Below are 17055 nucleotides of genomic sequence, written 5' to 3' on the forward strand. Positions count from 1 at the left end.
GAGCTGGGGTGACAGCTCACATGCCCGTAGAGAGAGCTCCGTGTGCCACCTTTGGAAGGCGTGCCATAGGGTCGCCATCACGCCCTTAGGGGCACTCAGGGGCCTTCAGTGACTTGAAACAGAGGTTTCAGAGGTAAAATAAGGATCAGCAATGAAGACCTTGAATTTACGTGGTGTTTTCTATTCCCACGAAGTCCTGAGTCTTGTTGGAATCAGTTTAGAGTTCAATCTATTGCAACTGATTCAGTGTTTTAGATCCATTATAATTATGCAAGACTCTAGAAATCTAATACATGTGATTCATTAAATAAAACACCTATTGTGAGTTGTGTTATGTGAGTCATAAATATGATGCAGTGGATCGAAGAGTTGGTCTGTGCTCTGGTCAGTAAGGTTTTTCCAGCTTCATGTTTATAGATCAGGATAATCTTCTACCTTCAATAGTTCGGATATACTATTTTGTGGGTTCTGCTCTCCTGAGAAAAAAATACATTTTCTTGCTTAATCATTGCGCTCTTACCAGCTTCTTTCCTTTTTTTCTCGCGGATCTTTTACACCACGTTTAGGGGAATTCCACCGGAACTCTACTTTTTGTCACTAAATATCACTTTTCCTAGGCACACAAATTTTACGTTAACAAGAAAAAAAACGAACCATTAAACCATTATATTAAATATATGTCAAAACAAAACGTCTTCCCATCATAGGTATCATCAATTCCACAGTGGATATTAATGCATCTCATCCAACATCCTTCTGCAAAATTACAGGATTGCTCACTGTACGTGTTGCCTCTTGAGTCTGTAATGCTTTGTCTGTTCGCGTGTGTCAGAGAAATGTAAACCGCAAAGCCAACGCTGCGAGACGTGAAAGAGAAACTGTCACACTAACACCAGTAGTTCCTCTATTCTTTCTTTTTACTTCCCCCACTGTATAGATAGTGAAATGAAAGAGTTTAAGGCATAAAAAACAGTAAAGTTCATTTATTTTATTTATTAATAAAAATAAATTTTATTTATTTTTTCAAATTAATTTTATGGACTTGTGGTATTATAGATTAGTTTGATAGACCTTAATAGAAATGATTTGTTTATATTATTATGGAAAAACAGTTTAATGTCAAACAATGGGAATATAAAATTGTATGGGATGTGAAGACAGTAGATAGACACCTCTTTAATAATTCTGGAATTGTGTTCATATGATGAAAAAGAATTATGGGAGATTGTCTCCTCTCCCCCCCTCCCAAAAAACACAACCAAGTATTTCTTCGCACACTGTGCATAGTTAGACAATGAAATCTATTAACGTAAAACGCGGCAAAAGCCATCAGCAAACGGCTTTAAAAGGGCTAGCAACATCATATCAGATAGTTATGTCTTATCTATATTTGTTAGTAACAAAGGTTAAACATTCAACCATCCAGTTGCTGGGGAGGCAAAGTGGGATGGCCTTCTCGCAGATATAGAGTTCTCACTTTAGAAACAGAATGCAGGATGAGACAAATACTGTTGTTCTTATGATCTATGTTATTGTTGTAATCTCGACAGGATGGCCAGATAAGGATATTTTCCCTAACAGGTCCAAAGGAGTAATGTGCATATCCGTAAAAAAAAGGCACATTTGCCTAATTTATATTCTGATAGACCAACAATCAAGGAAACCAGAATTCTACCTTTAGTTAGAATTGTTTATGATATTTTGCCTTAACTATGAGAAACACTGATAATGAAGACATAGACCAATATAGTCAGGAAGCTATATCATCCCAAAGTCCTTTGAGAAAAGCTACCAACACTTAACAAAATTTGTAAAAGTAATCCTTTCATTTTAGATATCAGAAACAATGAAAATGAGTAAGTGAAATAAGGAAATAATGCACAGGGTAAGAGTGGTAACTGAATGCCTGCCTCCTGCATCCCCTAAAATGACAGTAAATCCAGGAAACATTTGTCTGAGCTACTTCTGAACGTTATTTTGGTTCCCAGGACATAAAATAATGTCTTGTCCCTCTTTACGTAGATAAAATGCAAAACGCTCACTTCTTGTGAAATGAATGCATCCTGTTTCACACAATATAACAACATATGAAAGTGATGTATATTACATTTCTGATTTACTACAGTTTCAGTGCATTAGCTTTTCTTACTAAAGTCAGACTCCAATATTTCCCAAATCCCAATATTCATGGTTTAGTAAGAATCACCAGATCCAGAAATTAGGGATTTTTGGTTCCCAGGGATGGGAGGGATCAAAACATAGGGAGGAAACACACTTTTGGCCCAAATTTGGGCACAGCCACTTACAGCCTCTCTCTGATCCTTATTCTGATTAAATATAAAGGTTGGGCCTACCAGGGAACTCTTAGAGAATGAAGTAGAAAGCAGAAGCCCTTAATAGCGAGAGGATACAGTACAAGAAAAATGTTCAATTAACTGCTAAATGGCTCTGCTAGGACTATCTGCCTAGAGTAAGACGGTCATCTATTTTTTGTTCAATGGAGCTGTTTATTCAAAAGCTTTAGTTATACAATGGCTACATACTTTAAAAAACTTATATGATCATAACACCTTCACAAAAATACCAGAACAATAAGCATAACCTCTTGTCATCCTGGAAAGCATCCTCCAAGAAACCAGAATTATTCTTTATTATTCTTATAAATCCTAATTCTCCTTTTGTTGGCCCAATGACTAATTAAGAGCATCTGATTTTGCAAAACATGCTTACAAGGAAATGACATAAGATCCATGTGAAGATTAGAATGTATTATTAGCACAAGGGACACATTCCCTTAGGTCTGCTTCAAATTAATATTTGAGACAGAGTTGTATAATTTTATGGACAGATTAGAAAACCAAGGACAATTCCCTGTTTTATCTTAAGCCACTTCACAAATCCCTTTTCAGCATTCCAGATGCATTTCTCTATCTAATCTCTGTCAAAACCAGAATTTCCAACATTTTTGAGCTGGTTAGCTTATATGTAATTTTGAGAATATCTTATCAAAAAGAGTTTCTAGAGGGAAAGATTCAGAATATGAATGTTACAGTGGGACTGGCTAGTCACAGAACACCAATTTATTAAAAGACAACTTGGTAAAGTTGGTCTCTGCCATGCCTTTTTAGCCTCTATGATGCAGTTATCTCTAAACCATATTTCCTACTGACTCAATTCCCCAGTGAAGATACGAAGCGAGTCAGTTTGGTATAGTGGTTAAGATGCTGTGTTAGAAACCAAGAGCCTGTGAGTTGTAGTCTAGCCTTAGGCATGAGAGTTAGCTAAGTGACCTTGGGCCAGTCAATTTTCTCAGCCCAATCCACCTCAAAGTGTTGTTGTTGGAGAAATACAAGGAGGAAGGAGCATCATGTATGTTTTCTGCCTTGAGCTATTTATAAAAAATAATAAAGACAGGAAAAAAAACTAATAAACTATTCCAAAAGTGTTGTCAGAAAGAACGTTGACTGGTGTCGTAACTGGTGTTGACTCAGTGGTGGGATTCAAATTTTTTTACTACGGTTCTGTGGCGTGGCATGGCTTGGTGGGCATGGCAGGGGAAGGATAATGCAAAGTCCTCATTTCCTCCCAATCAGCTGGGACTCGGGAGGCCGAGAATGGATGGGGGCAGGGCCAGTCAGAAGTGGTGTTTACCGGTTCTCTGAAGTCCTCAAAATTTCCTCTATTGGTTCTCCAGAACTGGTCAGAAACTGCTGAATACTACCTCTGTGTTGATTGGTTTAATTCATGCATGCCGAGTGTAATGGCTGCATGGATTACAACTGTCATAATTCTCAATATATGCCCAGCAGCCATATTAGAATAATCTATTTGAGAAGGAGGAGTCACGTTGCGATGTTACAACATGCAGTCTCGATACTCTGAGACTGCTGTTGACACTTTTGCCGCTGGGGAGTCCATTGAGATCTAAACTGTCCCATAGAGATGGTGATCAGGAAGACAAAGCCTTGCTGATCTCAGGGATATCGCAAAATCCCTGATAGACCCAAGGGAAGTGCTTCAAGCCCTCCGTAAACAGGCAGCCCCTAGGCTGATGAAATTGGGACGCTCCGGAAGGAAGGAAGGAAGTGAAAAGAGAAAGTGAGTCCATCTGGTGAGGTATTTTTTCTATTTTGCTAAAGACTGCCCAAAGAAATGTTTCTTTGAAGCCAAATTAGATCCTTAAACAAAAGAACTAAGGGCAAAAATAATCCTAATGGGATCGCTGTGGAAAGTTTTTTTCCCTTTGTCATTGTAACTATTTTTTGTGGATTGAAATGCTTGTAAAGTTCTTCATCTCTCCTCTTAAAGTGAACGGATTGATTTTTTTTTCTTCTGCTTCTTGTTGCTTTATTTTTTGACTTCTGGATTAAAACTTTCCTTTTTATTTTAACAACTCTTCCTACTACTTGTTATTAAATCACACTAAAAGCAATCTAAAGAATTTTGTTTCCTACAGAAGATGTAATTGCCAGTTGGAGTTTTTTTGAAACAATGTATCTCTTTATTTGACTTCACTAACTTTGCAGCTGAAGGGTTTGCAACTTGTTTACAGAAACTGATAAAAAACCAAGGGCATGAACTGTTCACAGGTGCCTCTGAGAATTATTTTGGCAGGGAAAGAAAGAAGAAAGAAAGAAAGAAAGAAAGAAAGAAAGAAAGAAAGAAAGAAAGAAAGAAAGAAAGAAAGAAAGAAAGAAAGAAAGAGGGGGAACAGAACCCTTCCCCTTTGAAGAGCATAAAAGAACTTGTGTTTAAGTCAATTTAAAATAAAAGTAAGAGAGGCCTGGAAGACTAGATTGGCAGTCATTATTAGTTTTTCTTTTTCTTTCTCTCTTCTGTTTTGGAAGCATGGGTCATTTAGACGAGGAAATCTTAAAATTCCAAAATATCTTGGCTGGAATTCAAAATCTATTGGAAGGATATGGGAAAATTGAGAAGAAGCTGGAAAGACTAGTCTTCCTCACAGCAAAAGATGATGGGGTTGGAGCCCCCAAAATTAAAGGGGAGAATGAAGATATAGAAGATAAGACAATAGATGAATTTATTAATGGAGCAAATGTGGGTGAAAATGGAAAGGGAATGTGGAAAAGGGAATTCGACAAATTGGAGCTCTACCCCAGATTACAGGACACAGAAGAGAAAAAAAACATTAATGATGATAGACGTAAGAGAAATTTTTTCAGAAGCAAGATTGACAAAGATAAGTTAACTTTAGTAGCAACTGTGGTGGGCAAGGAGATTATCTGAGAGACCCTTCAAGCAACAAAGTGCGGAGAGAAGCCTATAAAAACCTTATAAAGGAAATAAAAAGAAGATTGACTCCACAATTGGCAAGAGAGATAAGACTGTTTTGTTACTGGAAAGATACAGGTTGACAATGAAAGTTGGTAATAAAAAATTGGTTTTTTTATTATTGGTGATTAATAAGTAGGAATTTTGTAATCCCTAGATTGTTTTAGATTGTTTACTCGCTAACAATTAATTAACTATAAATAATAACAATGAAATGATAATGGATATAGTGTAATGATATATACATATATTGACAATTTAGTAAAAGAAATTTGGATATAAATTGTAAATTGTGACTTGGGAAAAAGACATATAAATTTTATTAACAAATTTTCATTTAGATCTTGTTATAAAGGTGTAAGGTGGTTGTTGTTTTTTTGGGTGGGGGCCCTGATGAGAGGAGATGGGGCATAAATAGTAAATGATTTTTAGCCAATTATAATAACAACAAGGAAATGTTAATGGACATTGTTTAACAATATATACATGCTAAAGTATTGGCTAAAGTAACTTGGATATAAATTTTAGCCAGTGAGTTGGAAAAAAGGGGGGGAAGGCTTAGAAACTTTATTAATTGACTTTTACTTAAAAGATGCTATAAAGGTGTCATGTTATTGGAGGATTTTTTGAAATAGCTAATGAATGCCATTATGTGGTTGTGTCTTTAAGTATGAATGATTTGAGGTAAAAGCATGCTCAAAGAATTGTAGTCAAATGAGAATTGTGGTATATTGATAGTAAGATATACAAAGATTTTTGACTTAAAGTGTATAGGTAATCTAATATGAACTATAAGTAATGACTGTGGAAGAAATGCACGAAAGTTATCTGTAAGCAATCGACACGCTTTCTACAAGATGTAATGAAGGATGATTCTTTTTTTGTGTTTTTGTTCAATTAAAAAAAATAAAAAAGAATAATCTATTTGAGAGATGCTTGACGCATAATTTTAAAGTGACTGTTCCAACACAAAAGAAAGTTTGGCATTCGTTGTTTTTAATAATTTTTGTACATAGGCAACCTCTAGAGGTCTCCCTTGCCTTACACACCAGCTTGATCAATGGTTTAAAGATTATTACTCCTGTGTGTAGATACTATTAGACAAGGATGGGCAACTTATTGTCCTACTGATGTTGTTCAAACTAGCAAAGCCAATCGTGAAAGCTGTTGTAATTCAACAACATCTTCAAAGCAACACTACTATATGCCTACTACTATATAACAGAGATTCCCAATTTGTTCAAAGGACACATATTACATTTTAAGAGCACGTCATGTGGATTAAAAGAAACAAAAGGGAAAAGGGTTGTCATGAAAACTGGTCCATTTACAAAATGATTTCCATTGACTGGTGTGACCAAAAGGCAAATTTCCCTAGCTTCCTTGTTTTCTAGCCTTCCAAGATCCTGTTATCAACCTATTGTAGGAAGTTAGGACCCACCCCTCTCCTAGAAAAATGAAATATCCTAGGAAAGATTGAAAAAGGCATAAAATTATATTTTCCTGGATCAGAAATGGAGAAACATGTTTTTATGCAGAAAGCAGACTCACTCTTAATAGCCTCCACCTCAAGCCTGAGCTAGTCTACTCTACATAACAAAGGTAGGATTAGTCTTCCACAGAAACACCACAAGGCATCCAGAAAGAAGCAATGCTCAACCAAACTTGGACTCAAAAGCACAACCTAAAGAGTTGCCCCTGCATGGCCCCATGGGAGTCTGACAACCAATACAAGATCAAGATCAAAGGCCAGAGAAGGCATAAAACCAGGGTCTATCAGCATCTCTGCTTCTTTTCTTTTTCAGCCAACATCTGGAAGCATGTGATCCCCCTTTTCTCTTCAGGAACTCAAGCCATGTGATCCTGTTCACCATTAAAACCATCTTTCCAAGCAGCCTCCATGTTTCCAGTGTCTTTTTCCCCACTTGGAAGTGAACACAGATGGACATTTCCTCCAACACTATAGTTTAATTTTTTTTTTTATGATCGTGTAAACACATTTAAAAAACAGAAAAAATAGTTATAACATCTGCTATTTTTATTTCATTATTGGAAAAAGATGACTAGAGGCCAATGTTTTGCTTTGCAGCATGCTGGCTTCACTTTGGTAGAAATAATAGCACTCTTTGCTCATGAGCTCTGACTTTTTTATACCAGGGCAGGGATGGGCATTTTTAAGAAGGAGAGAGGGGAACATTTCTCACTTCCTTTGGCTGATGTCATAATGTCATGAGAGAGTCTTCTGTGCTCATCCAGGAAGTAAAAGGCTGAGTTACAACCCTCTTCTCCTCAAACATTGCCCAGTCTTATCTATTTGTGCAGCTGAAAAATGATTTCCAGTTGCTTTTTTTAATTTCATCCAGAAAGCCTTTCCCAAACTGGAAGATTATAGTTGACGCCCTCCTGAAGCTGCCTTTGCTAACTAAACTCAAGATTTAGAAGGATCATGATAGACTTGAATACTGGACCCTACCTAACAACATGAGATTCAATGGTGAAAAAAGCAAGGTTCTACATTTAGGCAAGAAAACCCAAATGCACAGTTATAGAATAGGTGGTACCTGTTTCAATAGCAGTAATGTAAGAGAGATCTAGGACTCCTGGTGGAAAACAATTTAAATATGAGCCAGCAGTGTATTCAGCCATCAAAAAAGTCAATGTGGTCCTAAGCTGCATTAACAGAGATAGAATCAAGATCACATGAAGTGTTAGTACTGCTTTATAATGCCTTGGTAAGACTATGCTTGGAATACTGCATCTGATTTTGGTTGCCACAATGCAAAAAAAGATGTTGAGACTCTAGAAAAAATGCAGAGAAGAGCAGCAAAGATGTCTGGGGACTGGAGGCTAAAACATACGAAGAACAGTTGCAGGAACTATATAGGTCTAGTTTACTGAAGGTGTTAGGGGACTAGGTTGACATGATAGCAATTGTTCTAATAGCTAAGGGACTGCCACAAAGAAGAGGGAGTCAATGTATTCTCCTAATCACCTGGAGGCAGGAAGAAGCAATGGATGGAAATTTATGAAGAAGAGATCCAACCTAGAAATAAGACGACATTTCCTGACAGAACAATTAATCAGTGAAATTGCTTGCCTCCAGAAGTTGTGGGTGCTCCACTAGGGGAATTTTTAAGAAGGGATCAGACAGTCTGGAGTGGTATAGGGTCTTTTGTTTGATCAGGGGGTTGGACTGGAAGTCCTCCAAGTTCCCTTCCAATTCTATTATTCTATAGGCACAAGTGATTTAAGTCCAACCCTCCTTGAATTCCATTATTTTTTATCTAACTGTAAACAGGTGCTAACTATTAGTTCAAAAGATTGGTGTGAATAGGCTGTTTAGCAACAAATCAGTTTAATAACATCTTCTTGTGTGGTCTTTCCCACCTGATATTGAAGTATTTATTCAGTAAATTAAAAAAGAACACGAATCAAAAATTGGCTTGAGTAAAACTAACTATGGGCAAGTGTATTATGCAAACATAATATATATGTCATTAAATGTTTAATGGCATACTGAAATTATACGTGTTGTTTTATAAGAAAGACGCTTCCTTTTTTTTTAAAGCTTTTCAAGAAACTTTTTAAAAAATATGGATTAGAATAAATCAGTCTACCATGCAAAACAATATATTTTATCCCTACATTACAATTACACTTAAATATTACCCTTCCATTTTGCCTTCACAAAAAATGTCTAAAATGAGTTTAGATGTTGCATGCATGGAAGCCCTTCACCCAATCATCACATAGCTGAGGTCATCTAAAGAATATTTCAGTTTACAGTTGCCAGCCTTTAATTCATAAGTGCATTTTGATTAATCTAGTATAACACTGATATTCACTATAGTTAGGCATATTAATGTTAGACCTTGACACTACCCCTGTTACATCTCCCACACCCTTAGTAGACATGTGGAAGTATTTAAATAGTAACTATGAAGCATATTATTGTTTTTCTCTTCTCTTCCTCACCCTGCCATTCTATGTTTTATACCCAATTAAAATATTCCTGATATGTTCCTTGGAGGAACAAAAACTTAAGATTTGCCAACCATGATTTTAAATAAGAAGAAAAACAATAAACATGATTTCCTTCTGAAGAGTTTGCTATCATAAACATAAATCACAGGATCATTATAATTACCAGATTAGAAGGAAATTTGCTATTTTGGTTTGATGCTCAGCAGTTTTGCTTCGCAATGAATGCCATTTTTTGGAAGAATGGTTTTATACAGTCACACTTTTTAGAAGTAAAAATAACAAAATTAGCATAACCATATATCTTCCTGATCTCTATCTGTCAGCTATAAGTTGTTTTTAAAGTAGTATATACACTATTGCAATATCTTACCTGCACTGAGTGTTAAATCATCCAGGTAAGTTGGTCTGTTTTTACCTCCATCCTGTTTTCTGCTTCCATTGTCTTTGGGTTCAATATTTCCTTAGTGTCCAGGTCCATCTGATTTTCTATATATACTAAATAAATTTTATAGAAGTTTACGGACTGTACTACATATTCCAGTGTTACTTTTATTTTCAAGCAGAGCTTAACTGGCCTGAGTCCTGCAAACTTTCTTAAAGGTAAAGATCATAGGCAGTGACAGTCTTAGGAGTTCTGCAGAATGTTAATTATTATAATGACCTGACTGATAGTGTCTAAGCAGATTTGGGAATTGACAAGGAGACCTCCAGGGAATACCATGTCTGTAGCCTAGCTTGGGAAATTGAAAAAAAAATCCCAGAAGAAAGCCAGTGCAAGCCATCCTTTATTGTTGCCAAGAAGCTACATAGCTATTTCTGTGAAAATACCAGGAATCAAGCTCAGCTCAAAATTAATTTATATGGATCCATTTCCAGAAGTCAACTACTGTATGCAAGGAGTTTCCCTGTAAGCAGTCTAGTATAGGAAGGGAAAAAAAGGTGGGAGGAGAGATATCTGCTTACAGGGCCTTTTTTAAAGGAGGCAATACATCACTTCTCATAATTCAAACTCCTCTGTGAATGTCTTAGAAAGTGCCCCTCTTACTCTTCTGCTAAGAACCACTCAAATAAAATATTTTAAATAATTCTTTTTTCTCATTTTAAAGAGGGGAAATATTTATATGTAACATTATAATATTTAACCCATCTTGTCCTCCCTCTCTGATGTATGGGATCCACAGCTCCTGCTCTCTATACTAAACCAATGCCCATTCTGAATGGTCCTTCTGCCCATACCAAGGAGCTGGAAAGAAGTTGCTAGAAAAGAGAAGACCACTACAAGAAAAGATGACTTTGATGACTTCGGTTTTTCAAACTTGGCAAGATGTGTGGACTTCAACTCCCAGAATTTCCGGGTTAGCAAGGGGTTGAAGCCCACACATCTAAAACTTACCACCTTGAAAAACATTCACCTAGAAGTTATAGAAGCTTCCTGATAAGAGTAGTTGGTCTCACTGGATATGAAGGTTACTCATTTGTAAAGAGGAAACTTTTTTCTTCTCGCAAGCAGTTTTCCCTTTCAGTTGTGTAGAACTTAAAGCAAACCTAAAAGCACCTTTCCTGCTCCAGTAGGTGCTTCAGGGGGAAAAAAAAGAACTACAGCTCCCAGAGTCCTTTGTTGTTCAGGTGAAACTCAGGGTGTGTTCTAGCCGCTGGGACTGGGGTTTCCTTTGGAGAAAAAAAAAGTTTTCTTGGTGTGAAGAGGAGCCCTTTAACCTGATTAAACCTGGAGGAATAACTCACAAGGTGAGTGAAAAAGATAACCTGATGTAACCGCAGGGCTATGCCGTGATTCCGGGAGTTGTAAAAAGGCTCCGTGTTCTTTATTTTGTAAGGTCTTACTTTTTCTCGCACGTTTTACAATTGTTTATTTGTAATAAATCGTGGGGAAGGGGTGTCTGTGGGTTGCAAGTTGGGTCTGAATGTGATTTCCGTTATTGCGGTCGCTATCCTGGATCTCAGAAATTCCATTGTCCAGCTTAGGATTTGCCGTAGGCGGGAAAATCACTCGAGGGACGCGGCTACAAGAATTTCTGCGTGCAGTAAATGACCTCCGTGTTTCTTTCTCACACCCACGAACTGCTTGTAGAAGTGTGAAGACCTGGTCCTGGAGGGGCCGAACATAGACTAAGTGTAATATAAATAAATGCACTAAAAATGCTTTTTCTTTCTTTCTAATACATTCCAAGCCCCAAACAAACACAAACACAAAAGTATTTGCTATTTGTCCCCGGAGAGAATCTTAAAATCGATTATTTAATTGTAGGATCCTGAGGTATTTGATTCAAATCAGGCAGGGTTAATAATGTAGAGGTAAATCAAAAGAGGCAAGATTTTAACATGCAGGTCTCCCTGGGAAAACGAGGGCTGCTTCTTTATGATAAAATATCACTTATTACAGTCCACATACTGCATAATTTACTCCCAGTAAGAAGTTCAAAAAGAAGTGGTGCTTCTTGCTAAATATAGATCTTGTAGGTCTATTATGATGGGGGAAGGGGGGGATGTAAAAGAATCCCCAGCACTGACATTTCTGGACTTTAAAATGTACTTATAATAAAAATGAGCCTGTCGCCTTTTGGAATAAGTGTGTTTTGTAGGATTAGGTTTGCTTCACTTTTTTCATCATTCCCTCCAGAGGAGCATTTTGAAGAAAAATTTAAAAATGCTAAGGTCCTGATCAGGTTTAAACACCAGATATTGTAATAATCTTGCTGCTAGATAACTACGCTGATATCTTCAATAGGAACATGAGTAGTTGTTGGAAAATGATTTTTCTTTCTTAACCCTTTTGGGATGCCCCGATGTATCAGTCAGCTCATTTTAAGGAGGTGGCTGCCAAGAATATGCCCAGAGAAAAGGGAGGGTGGAAGATGAGACAGCAGCCTGGACTGCTTGGCACAGTGGGAGCAAAAACCCTTGATTATGCAGCCTGTCCATTCTTTCCAAGCTGCATGAATGAGAGAATGTAAAGGAGGATTGCCATCAGCCAGTGGAATAGGATGCTCTTGACGGAGGCAGTGTTTTACTTTGGGACTATGACAGATTTCAGGAGCTAAGGTGGCCTTTGGACAGCCTTGTGTTGGTAAGTAACCAGGATGTAATTTTTATTTTGAGGAATGAGCTACCAAATGCATTAGAGATACACCCATTTTTCCTACGCTTATCTTTGATGGATATAGCACTGGGCTGCCAGAGAAATTGGCGGAATTAAGAAGAGACAACCTCCTGCGAGGTCATTTCCCAGCTTTCTGCTGGAAGCCAGTTTGTTGGGTGTTAACGTTGCACCTTCTCTCCTTTCCCCTGCAACTGTGCTGTATGATTATGAATTCCTCTGGGTAATACAATAGATACTTGCAAAAATATAGAACTGAAGTCGGGTTATTCTACGGGAGTTAAAACATTTTTGTTTCACCACACAATATGTGCACTGTGGAATAAATTTATGAAAATATAATCTTTCTGAACAATACATTTAGTTTCTCTTAACTCATTCTCTTGTACCTGCACACTATTTTTGTTATGTGCGTATGTACACCTGGTATTCAGCAGGTTCTGACCAGTTCTGGAGAACTGGTAGTGGAAATTTTGAGTAGTTCGAAGAACTGGTAAATATCACCTCTAACTGACCCCGCTCCCATCTATTCTCTGCCTCCCGAGTCCCAGCTGATTGGGAGGAAATGGGGATTTTGCAGTAACCTTCCCCTGGAGTGAGGAGGAAATGGGGATTTTACGGTATCCTTCCCTGGAGTGGGGTGGGAATATCTGGCTTGGTGGGCATGGCAGGGGAAGGATACTGTAAAATCTCCAAGCCACACAATGCCTACCAAGCCAGGTCCACAGAACTGGTAGTAAAAAGTTTTGAATTTTTTGAATCCCACCACTAATACACACATGAAAGAGAGAATGACCCTAGGGCAATGGGCTGGCTGGACAAATCCTGATTGGCTCTTTAGAACTCAGCAGTGACCATGCCAATTATAAATTCTTCCCTTGTGTGGCTACCAACAAATGATCCAAAATTCATTGAGATTTGGGCTACATCAACTGGTGTAAATGCTGCCAAAGATCGTCAGTTGTAATTTGTTTCTCAACTGAGCAAATCAATCCAGTCTGGGTTTCTAAGAGAGAAAACAGTGTGGCTTACTAGCAAATTGGAGGACGGATGGAGGACTATGCCTCCTATAAACTATGATATATATGCATGGCAAGACCACTTGAAAACAACCCCTCAAAAAAATAAATACTACTGAAGTGGGGAAAGTACAGATAATTATTATTGTGCAGATCAAGGGCCACCTGAGTGATCAAGGGCCACCCTCCACATCAGACTGAAGAAAGTATACACATCGCCTTGAATGGCTTAGACAGTGATAAAAGTCTTGCTAGTCAGTTGAATTGATGCCAAAGCAGGACAAAAGGCTTCTAATTCATTGGAAAGGCGGGCAGCCATGACGGGCAAGCCAATGCATTTCATGCATATCATTTACGCAGCAGCTGGCTCCTTGCATTCTGTAGAAGTGAAAGAACATAAAGCTTGACATTTATGTGTAATCCCTATGTCATGCTAATCTGCATAATGGGTCTGCTGGGGTAACGGGTTATAAATTGAACTTTCATAAAAAAGAAGAACCCAACGCTGCTCATATCAAACATGAAGTATTTTAGAGCAGAAGTAGGCAACTCCCTTGGCACCCTCCAGGTTCCCTATCCATCTGACAATTTTTTATACCAGGAGTCAAATCCTCCTGGTTCAGCCGAACTGGTGGTGATGGTTGTCCCTGGTTCTGCAAACTGGTAGTAAAAAAAAAGCTTCCGAGGATCGTGTGGCACAGCTGTGAGCCGCGCGATCGTGGGAAGCTTTTCTTTTGCTTTTTAAAGCATTTTTTCCTGCCGGTTTGGGCGAATAGGCAGGAAAATAATGCCTTAAAAAGTGAAAAAAAGTTGGCCAGGCCCACCCAGTCACATGAACCCCCTACCAAGCCACACCCACAGAACCGGTAGGCAAAAAAATAGATTATACTACTGGTTTATATCCTACTTAATTTAAAACAATACATGGAAATCGAGGTGCTGCAAAGAAAAGTGCCAGTATCTAGCTGCAACTGTGTTTGCATAAAAGCTGTTAAATAAAAATGGTGGAGTGGCACCATTGAGGGAGGTGCACATGATTTTTTTTTAAAGAAAGGGTTTTCTCTATTGCTATTAGTGTTGAGTTGAGGTGCTTCTGGACATCCTTGACTCAGAAGAAAATTATACAGACTGCCCCTAGCAATGTCATAATAAGCAGAAAAGTACTAATTTAACCAAGTACAGCTAAAGGTGACTTAAGACTGTCTCACTCATGGGTTGAAAACAAGCTAAAGACAGTGCCATGGAACATTGCAGAAAAACCGGTACCAGAGTATGCTGAATCTTTGGTTAAGTGAAACCACCAATCAAGTGAGGGCTCAAACTCCAAAGAAATCCCTACCCAGTATGGAGGCTGGAGAATGCTGGGAGTGGAAATCCAGTCATCTTAAAGTTGCTAACATTGAGAAACATTGACCAAGACGTTTCTCAGAAAAACCCAAGGAGGTCATAATAGCAGAATAAACCAGCTGATAGCTAGGAAAATAAAGAAGTGGAGATGATTAATGGTTTGAACAGGAATATACCTTACCTGGTCCATTAGTCTTTCTGTTCCCCAAACATCCTGGCAAACCAAAATTTGTTGAGAGACAATTCATTCTCCCCAAGTCTTTTTTTCTGCCACAACTAGTTATGGGAGGGAATTGTTTTCCTTTGTCATGAAGAGTGTTCCAATATCTTAACTGATTGCTACAAAGAACCACAAAGAACTATTCTCAACCTGTTCTCCAAAGCATCTGAAGACAGAACAAGAAGCAATAGATGAAAATCAATCAAGGAGAGAAGCAACTTAAAACTAAAAAATGACTTGACAGCGAGAACAACTAATTAGTGGAACAACTTGCCTCCAGAAGTTGTGAATGCTCCAATGCTGGAAGTTTTTAAGAAGAGATTGAACAACCATTTTATCTGAAATGGTAGAGGGTTTCCTGCCTGAGCAGGGGGTTGGACTAGAAGTCCTCCAAGGTCCCTTCCAACTCTGTTATTCTGTTCAGAAAGGGATGCTTTACTTGCTTTGAGAGATGAGCAGGGATGTCCCTGCCATCTCCTGGATGTGAAAAGACATTCCATATAGAGCAGGGGTATTCAGCCTTGGCAACTTTAAGACTTGTAGACTTCAATTCCCAGAATTCCCCAGCCAGTACTAGGGAAATTTCTGTTTGGCTCATTCTGTACTGGATGCTTTCCTTCATACAAGAGGACTCGGAGAGTCATCAACTCCAGGAAAGAAATAAAGTTCCAGAATTTTGCTGCTGCCTTATTTGTTCAGCAAGGATGACAAAGGTTGCCTAGCTAAGGCCCAATATGTTAGAAGTGTGGAATATCAAGAAGTACCCTGTTTTCCTGAAAATAAGACCTCCCTGCATAATAAGCTCAATCGGGCTTTTGAGCGCATACGCTAAAATAAGCCTTCCCCTGAAAATAAACCTTCCCCAAAAATATTGCAACACAGCAGCAGCCATGAGGTGACAATGCTCACTGCCTCCTGCACCTCAAAAATAATAAGATCTCCCTGAAAATAAGGCCAAGTGCTTATTTTGGGGGTCAAAAGAAAATAAGACCATGTCTTATTTTTGGGGAAACATGATAGTAGCTCAGGTTCAGGATTTTCTGAAAATATTAAAACAGCAGCTGTTAGGTAAGCTAAATTTCCAGCAACTGTTCATTTGTTGCCACACCCTTAGTTCCCCAAAGCTGTGACTCTCTCTCTAGCGTTGTTTGCCCCTTGTGTATTTTGGGGTCAGGAAAAGATTAAGGCTCTACAAAGCCCTGAAAGCTGCTATTTCACAACAATCTTTGCTCTGAAGCTGTGACTAAGCTGGACAAAGGCTTCCAATTTTTGCAAGAGGGGAGGTGAGAATACATAACAAGGCTCAAGGATTTGTGTTTCACAGCACTCTTGAGTTCCTTCAGAAGTTTGGATTCTGTCTTTATCAGGCTGGAACAAAGACGTCTGATAGTCCATGTTCGACTTCTGGGTTGGACCATCCTTGTCCTTGTGTCAGAAGATAAAAAAATATGCAACGTGTTGTTGCAAGCTCCACTTAAAATCACATTTTTTAAAATTAAAACAGGTCAAGGCTAGTTTGCTGCTGTCTTTTTCTTGCCATTTTAGTGAAGTTTTATTTTGCCCCACCCTGCATGACAAGGTCCTAAGATCTCCAGAAATCCAGACATCTCAACAGCCACAGTATGGAACCTTTCTTAAAGGGAATGATACATAATGTGAGAGAATTCAGACTGAAAAGCAGAAGTGTTTTCCCCCCCCTCCAGTCAAGAGCTGTCCTGGTCAAGATAATTACTTAATCACTTCCCCAGGAATAGAGTATGTTGTGACCTTATACTTCAACCACAAGTTTATAATTTCAAAAAGCAAGGATGCCATGAAGTTCTTTGCTATCGGTATAGCAAAGTACTAGCGTCTTTTACAGAAAAACAAAATACCTTTCTGCATACAGTAAATGCGTGTTGCAACTCTTGTTGAGCTGAGCCAGGGAAGCAGCCAGACAGTTTCCTGGTGTTAACCCCTGACAGGATGCTCCGTTTTTTAATCTTTCATAGGCAACAACCTCGCTTCCTTTCTTCATTCTTCTCATGCCCTGTTGAGAGTTTTAGCCCCCTGAACCTGCACAGTCAGTGGTAGAAACA

General features: G+C 38.4%; 1 protein-coding gene and 1 long non-coding RNA gene across 3 annotated transcripts in view; one reads left to right on the forward strand and one right to left on the reverse strand.

Moving 5' to 3' along the window:
• Nucleotides 1-10858: 10858 nt before the first annotated feature.
• The window catches only part of TMC6 (transmembrane channel like 6), a 41946-nt gene continuing 35749 nt past the window's right edge, over nucleotides 10859-17055 (forward strand). The window contains exon 1 of the mRNA XM_032210314.1: nucleotides 10859-11022. The gene's annotated coding sequence lies outside the window, so the exon portion shown is untranslated. The remainder of the gene's footprint in view (nucleotides 11023-17055) is intronic.
• Nucleotides 13362-16938, reverse strand: LOC116503732. 2 transcript variants are annotated; one of them, XR_004254738.1, is made up of 3 exons: nucleotides 16852-16938; nucleotides 14939-15096; nucleotides 13362-13788 (listed from the first exon to the last, which is right to left on the reverse strand). It is a non-coding gene; the product is annotated as an uncharacterized LOC116503732 (long non-coding RNA). The 2 variants fall into 2 exon arrangements; XR_004254737.1 differs by having other exon boundaries at nucleotides 14939-15143.

The sequence above is a fragment of the Thamnophis elegans genome, chromosome 2, assembly GCF_009769535.1.
Source record: "Thamnophis elegans isolate rThaEle1 chromosome 2, rThaEle1.pri, whole genome shotgun sequence".
In the NCBI taxonomy this organism is placed as follows: Eukaryota; Metazoa; Chordata; class Lepidosauria; order Squamata; family Colubridae; genus Thamnophis; species Thamnophis elegans.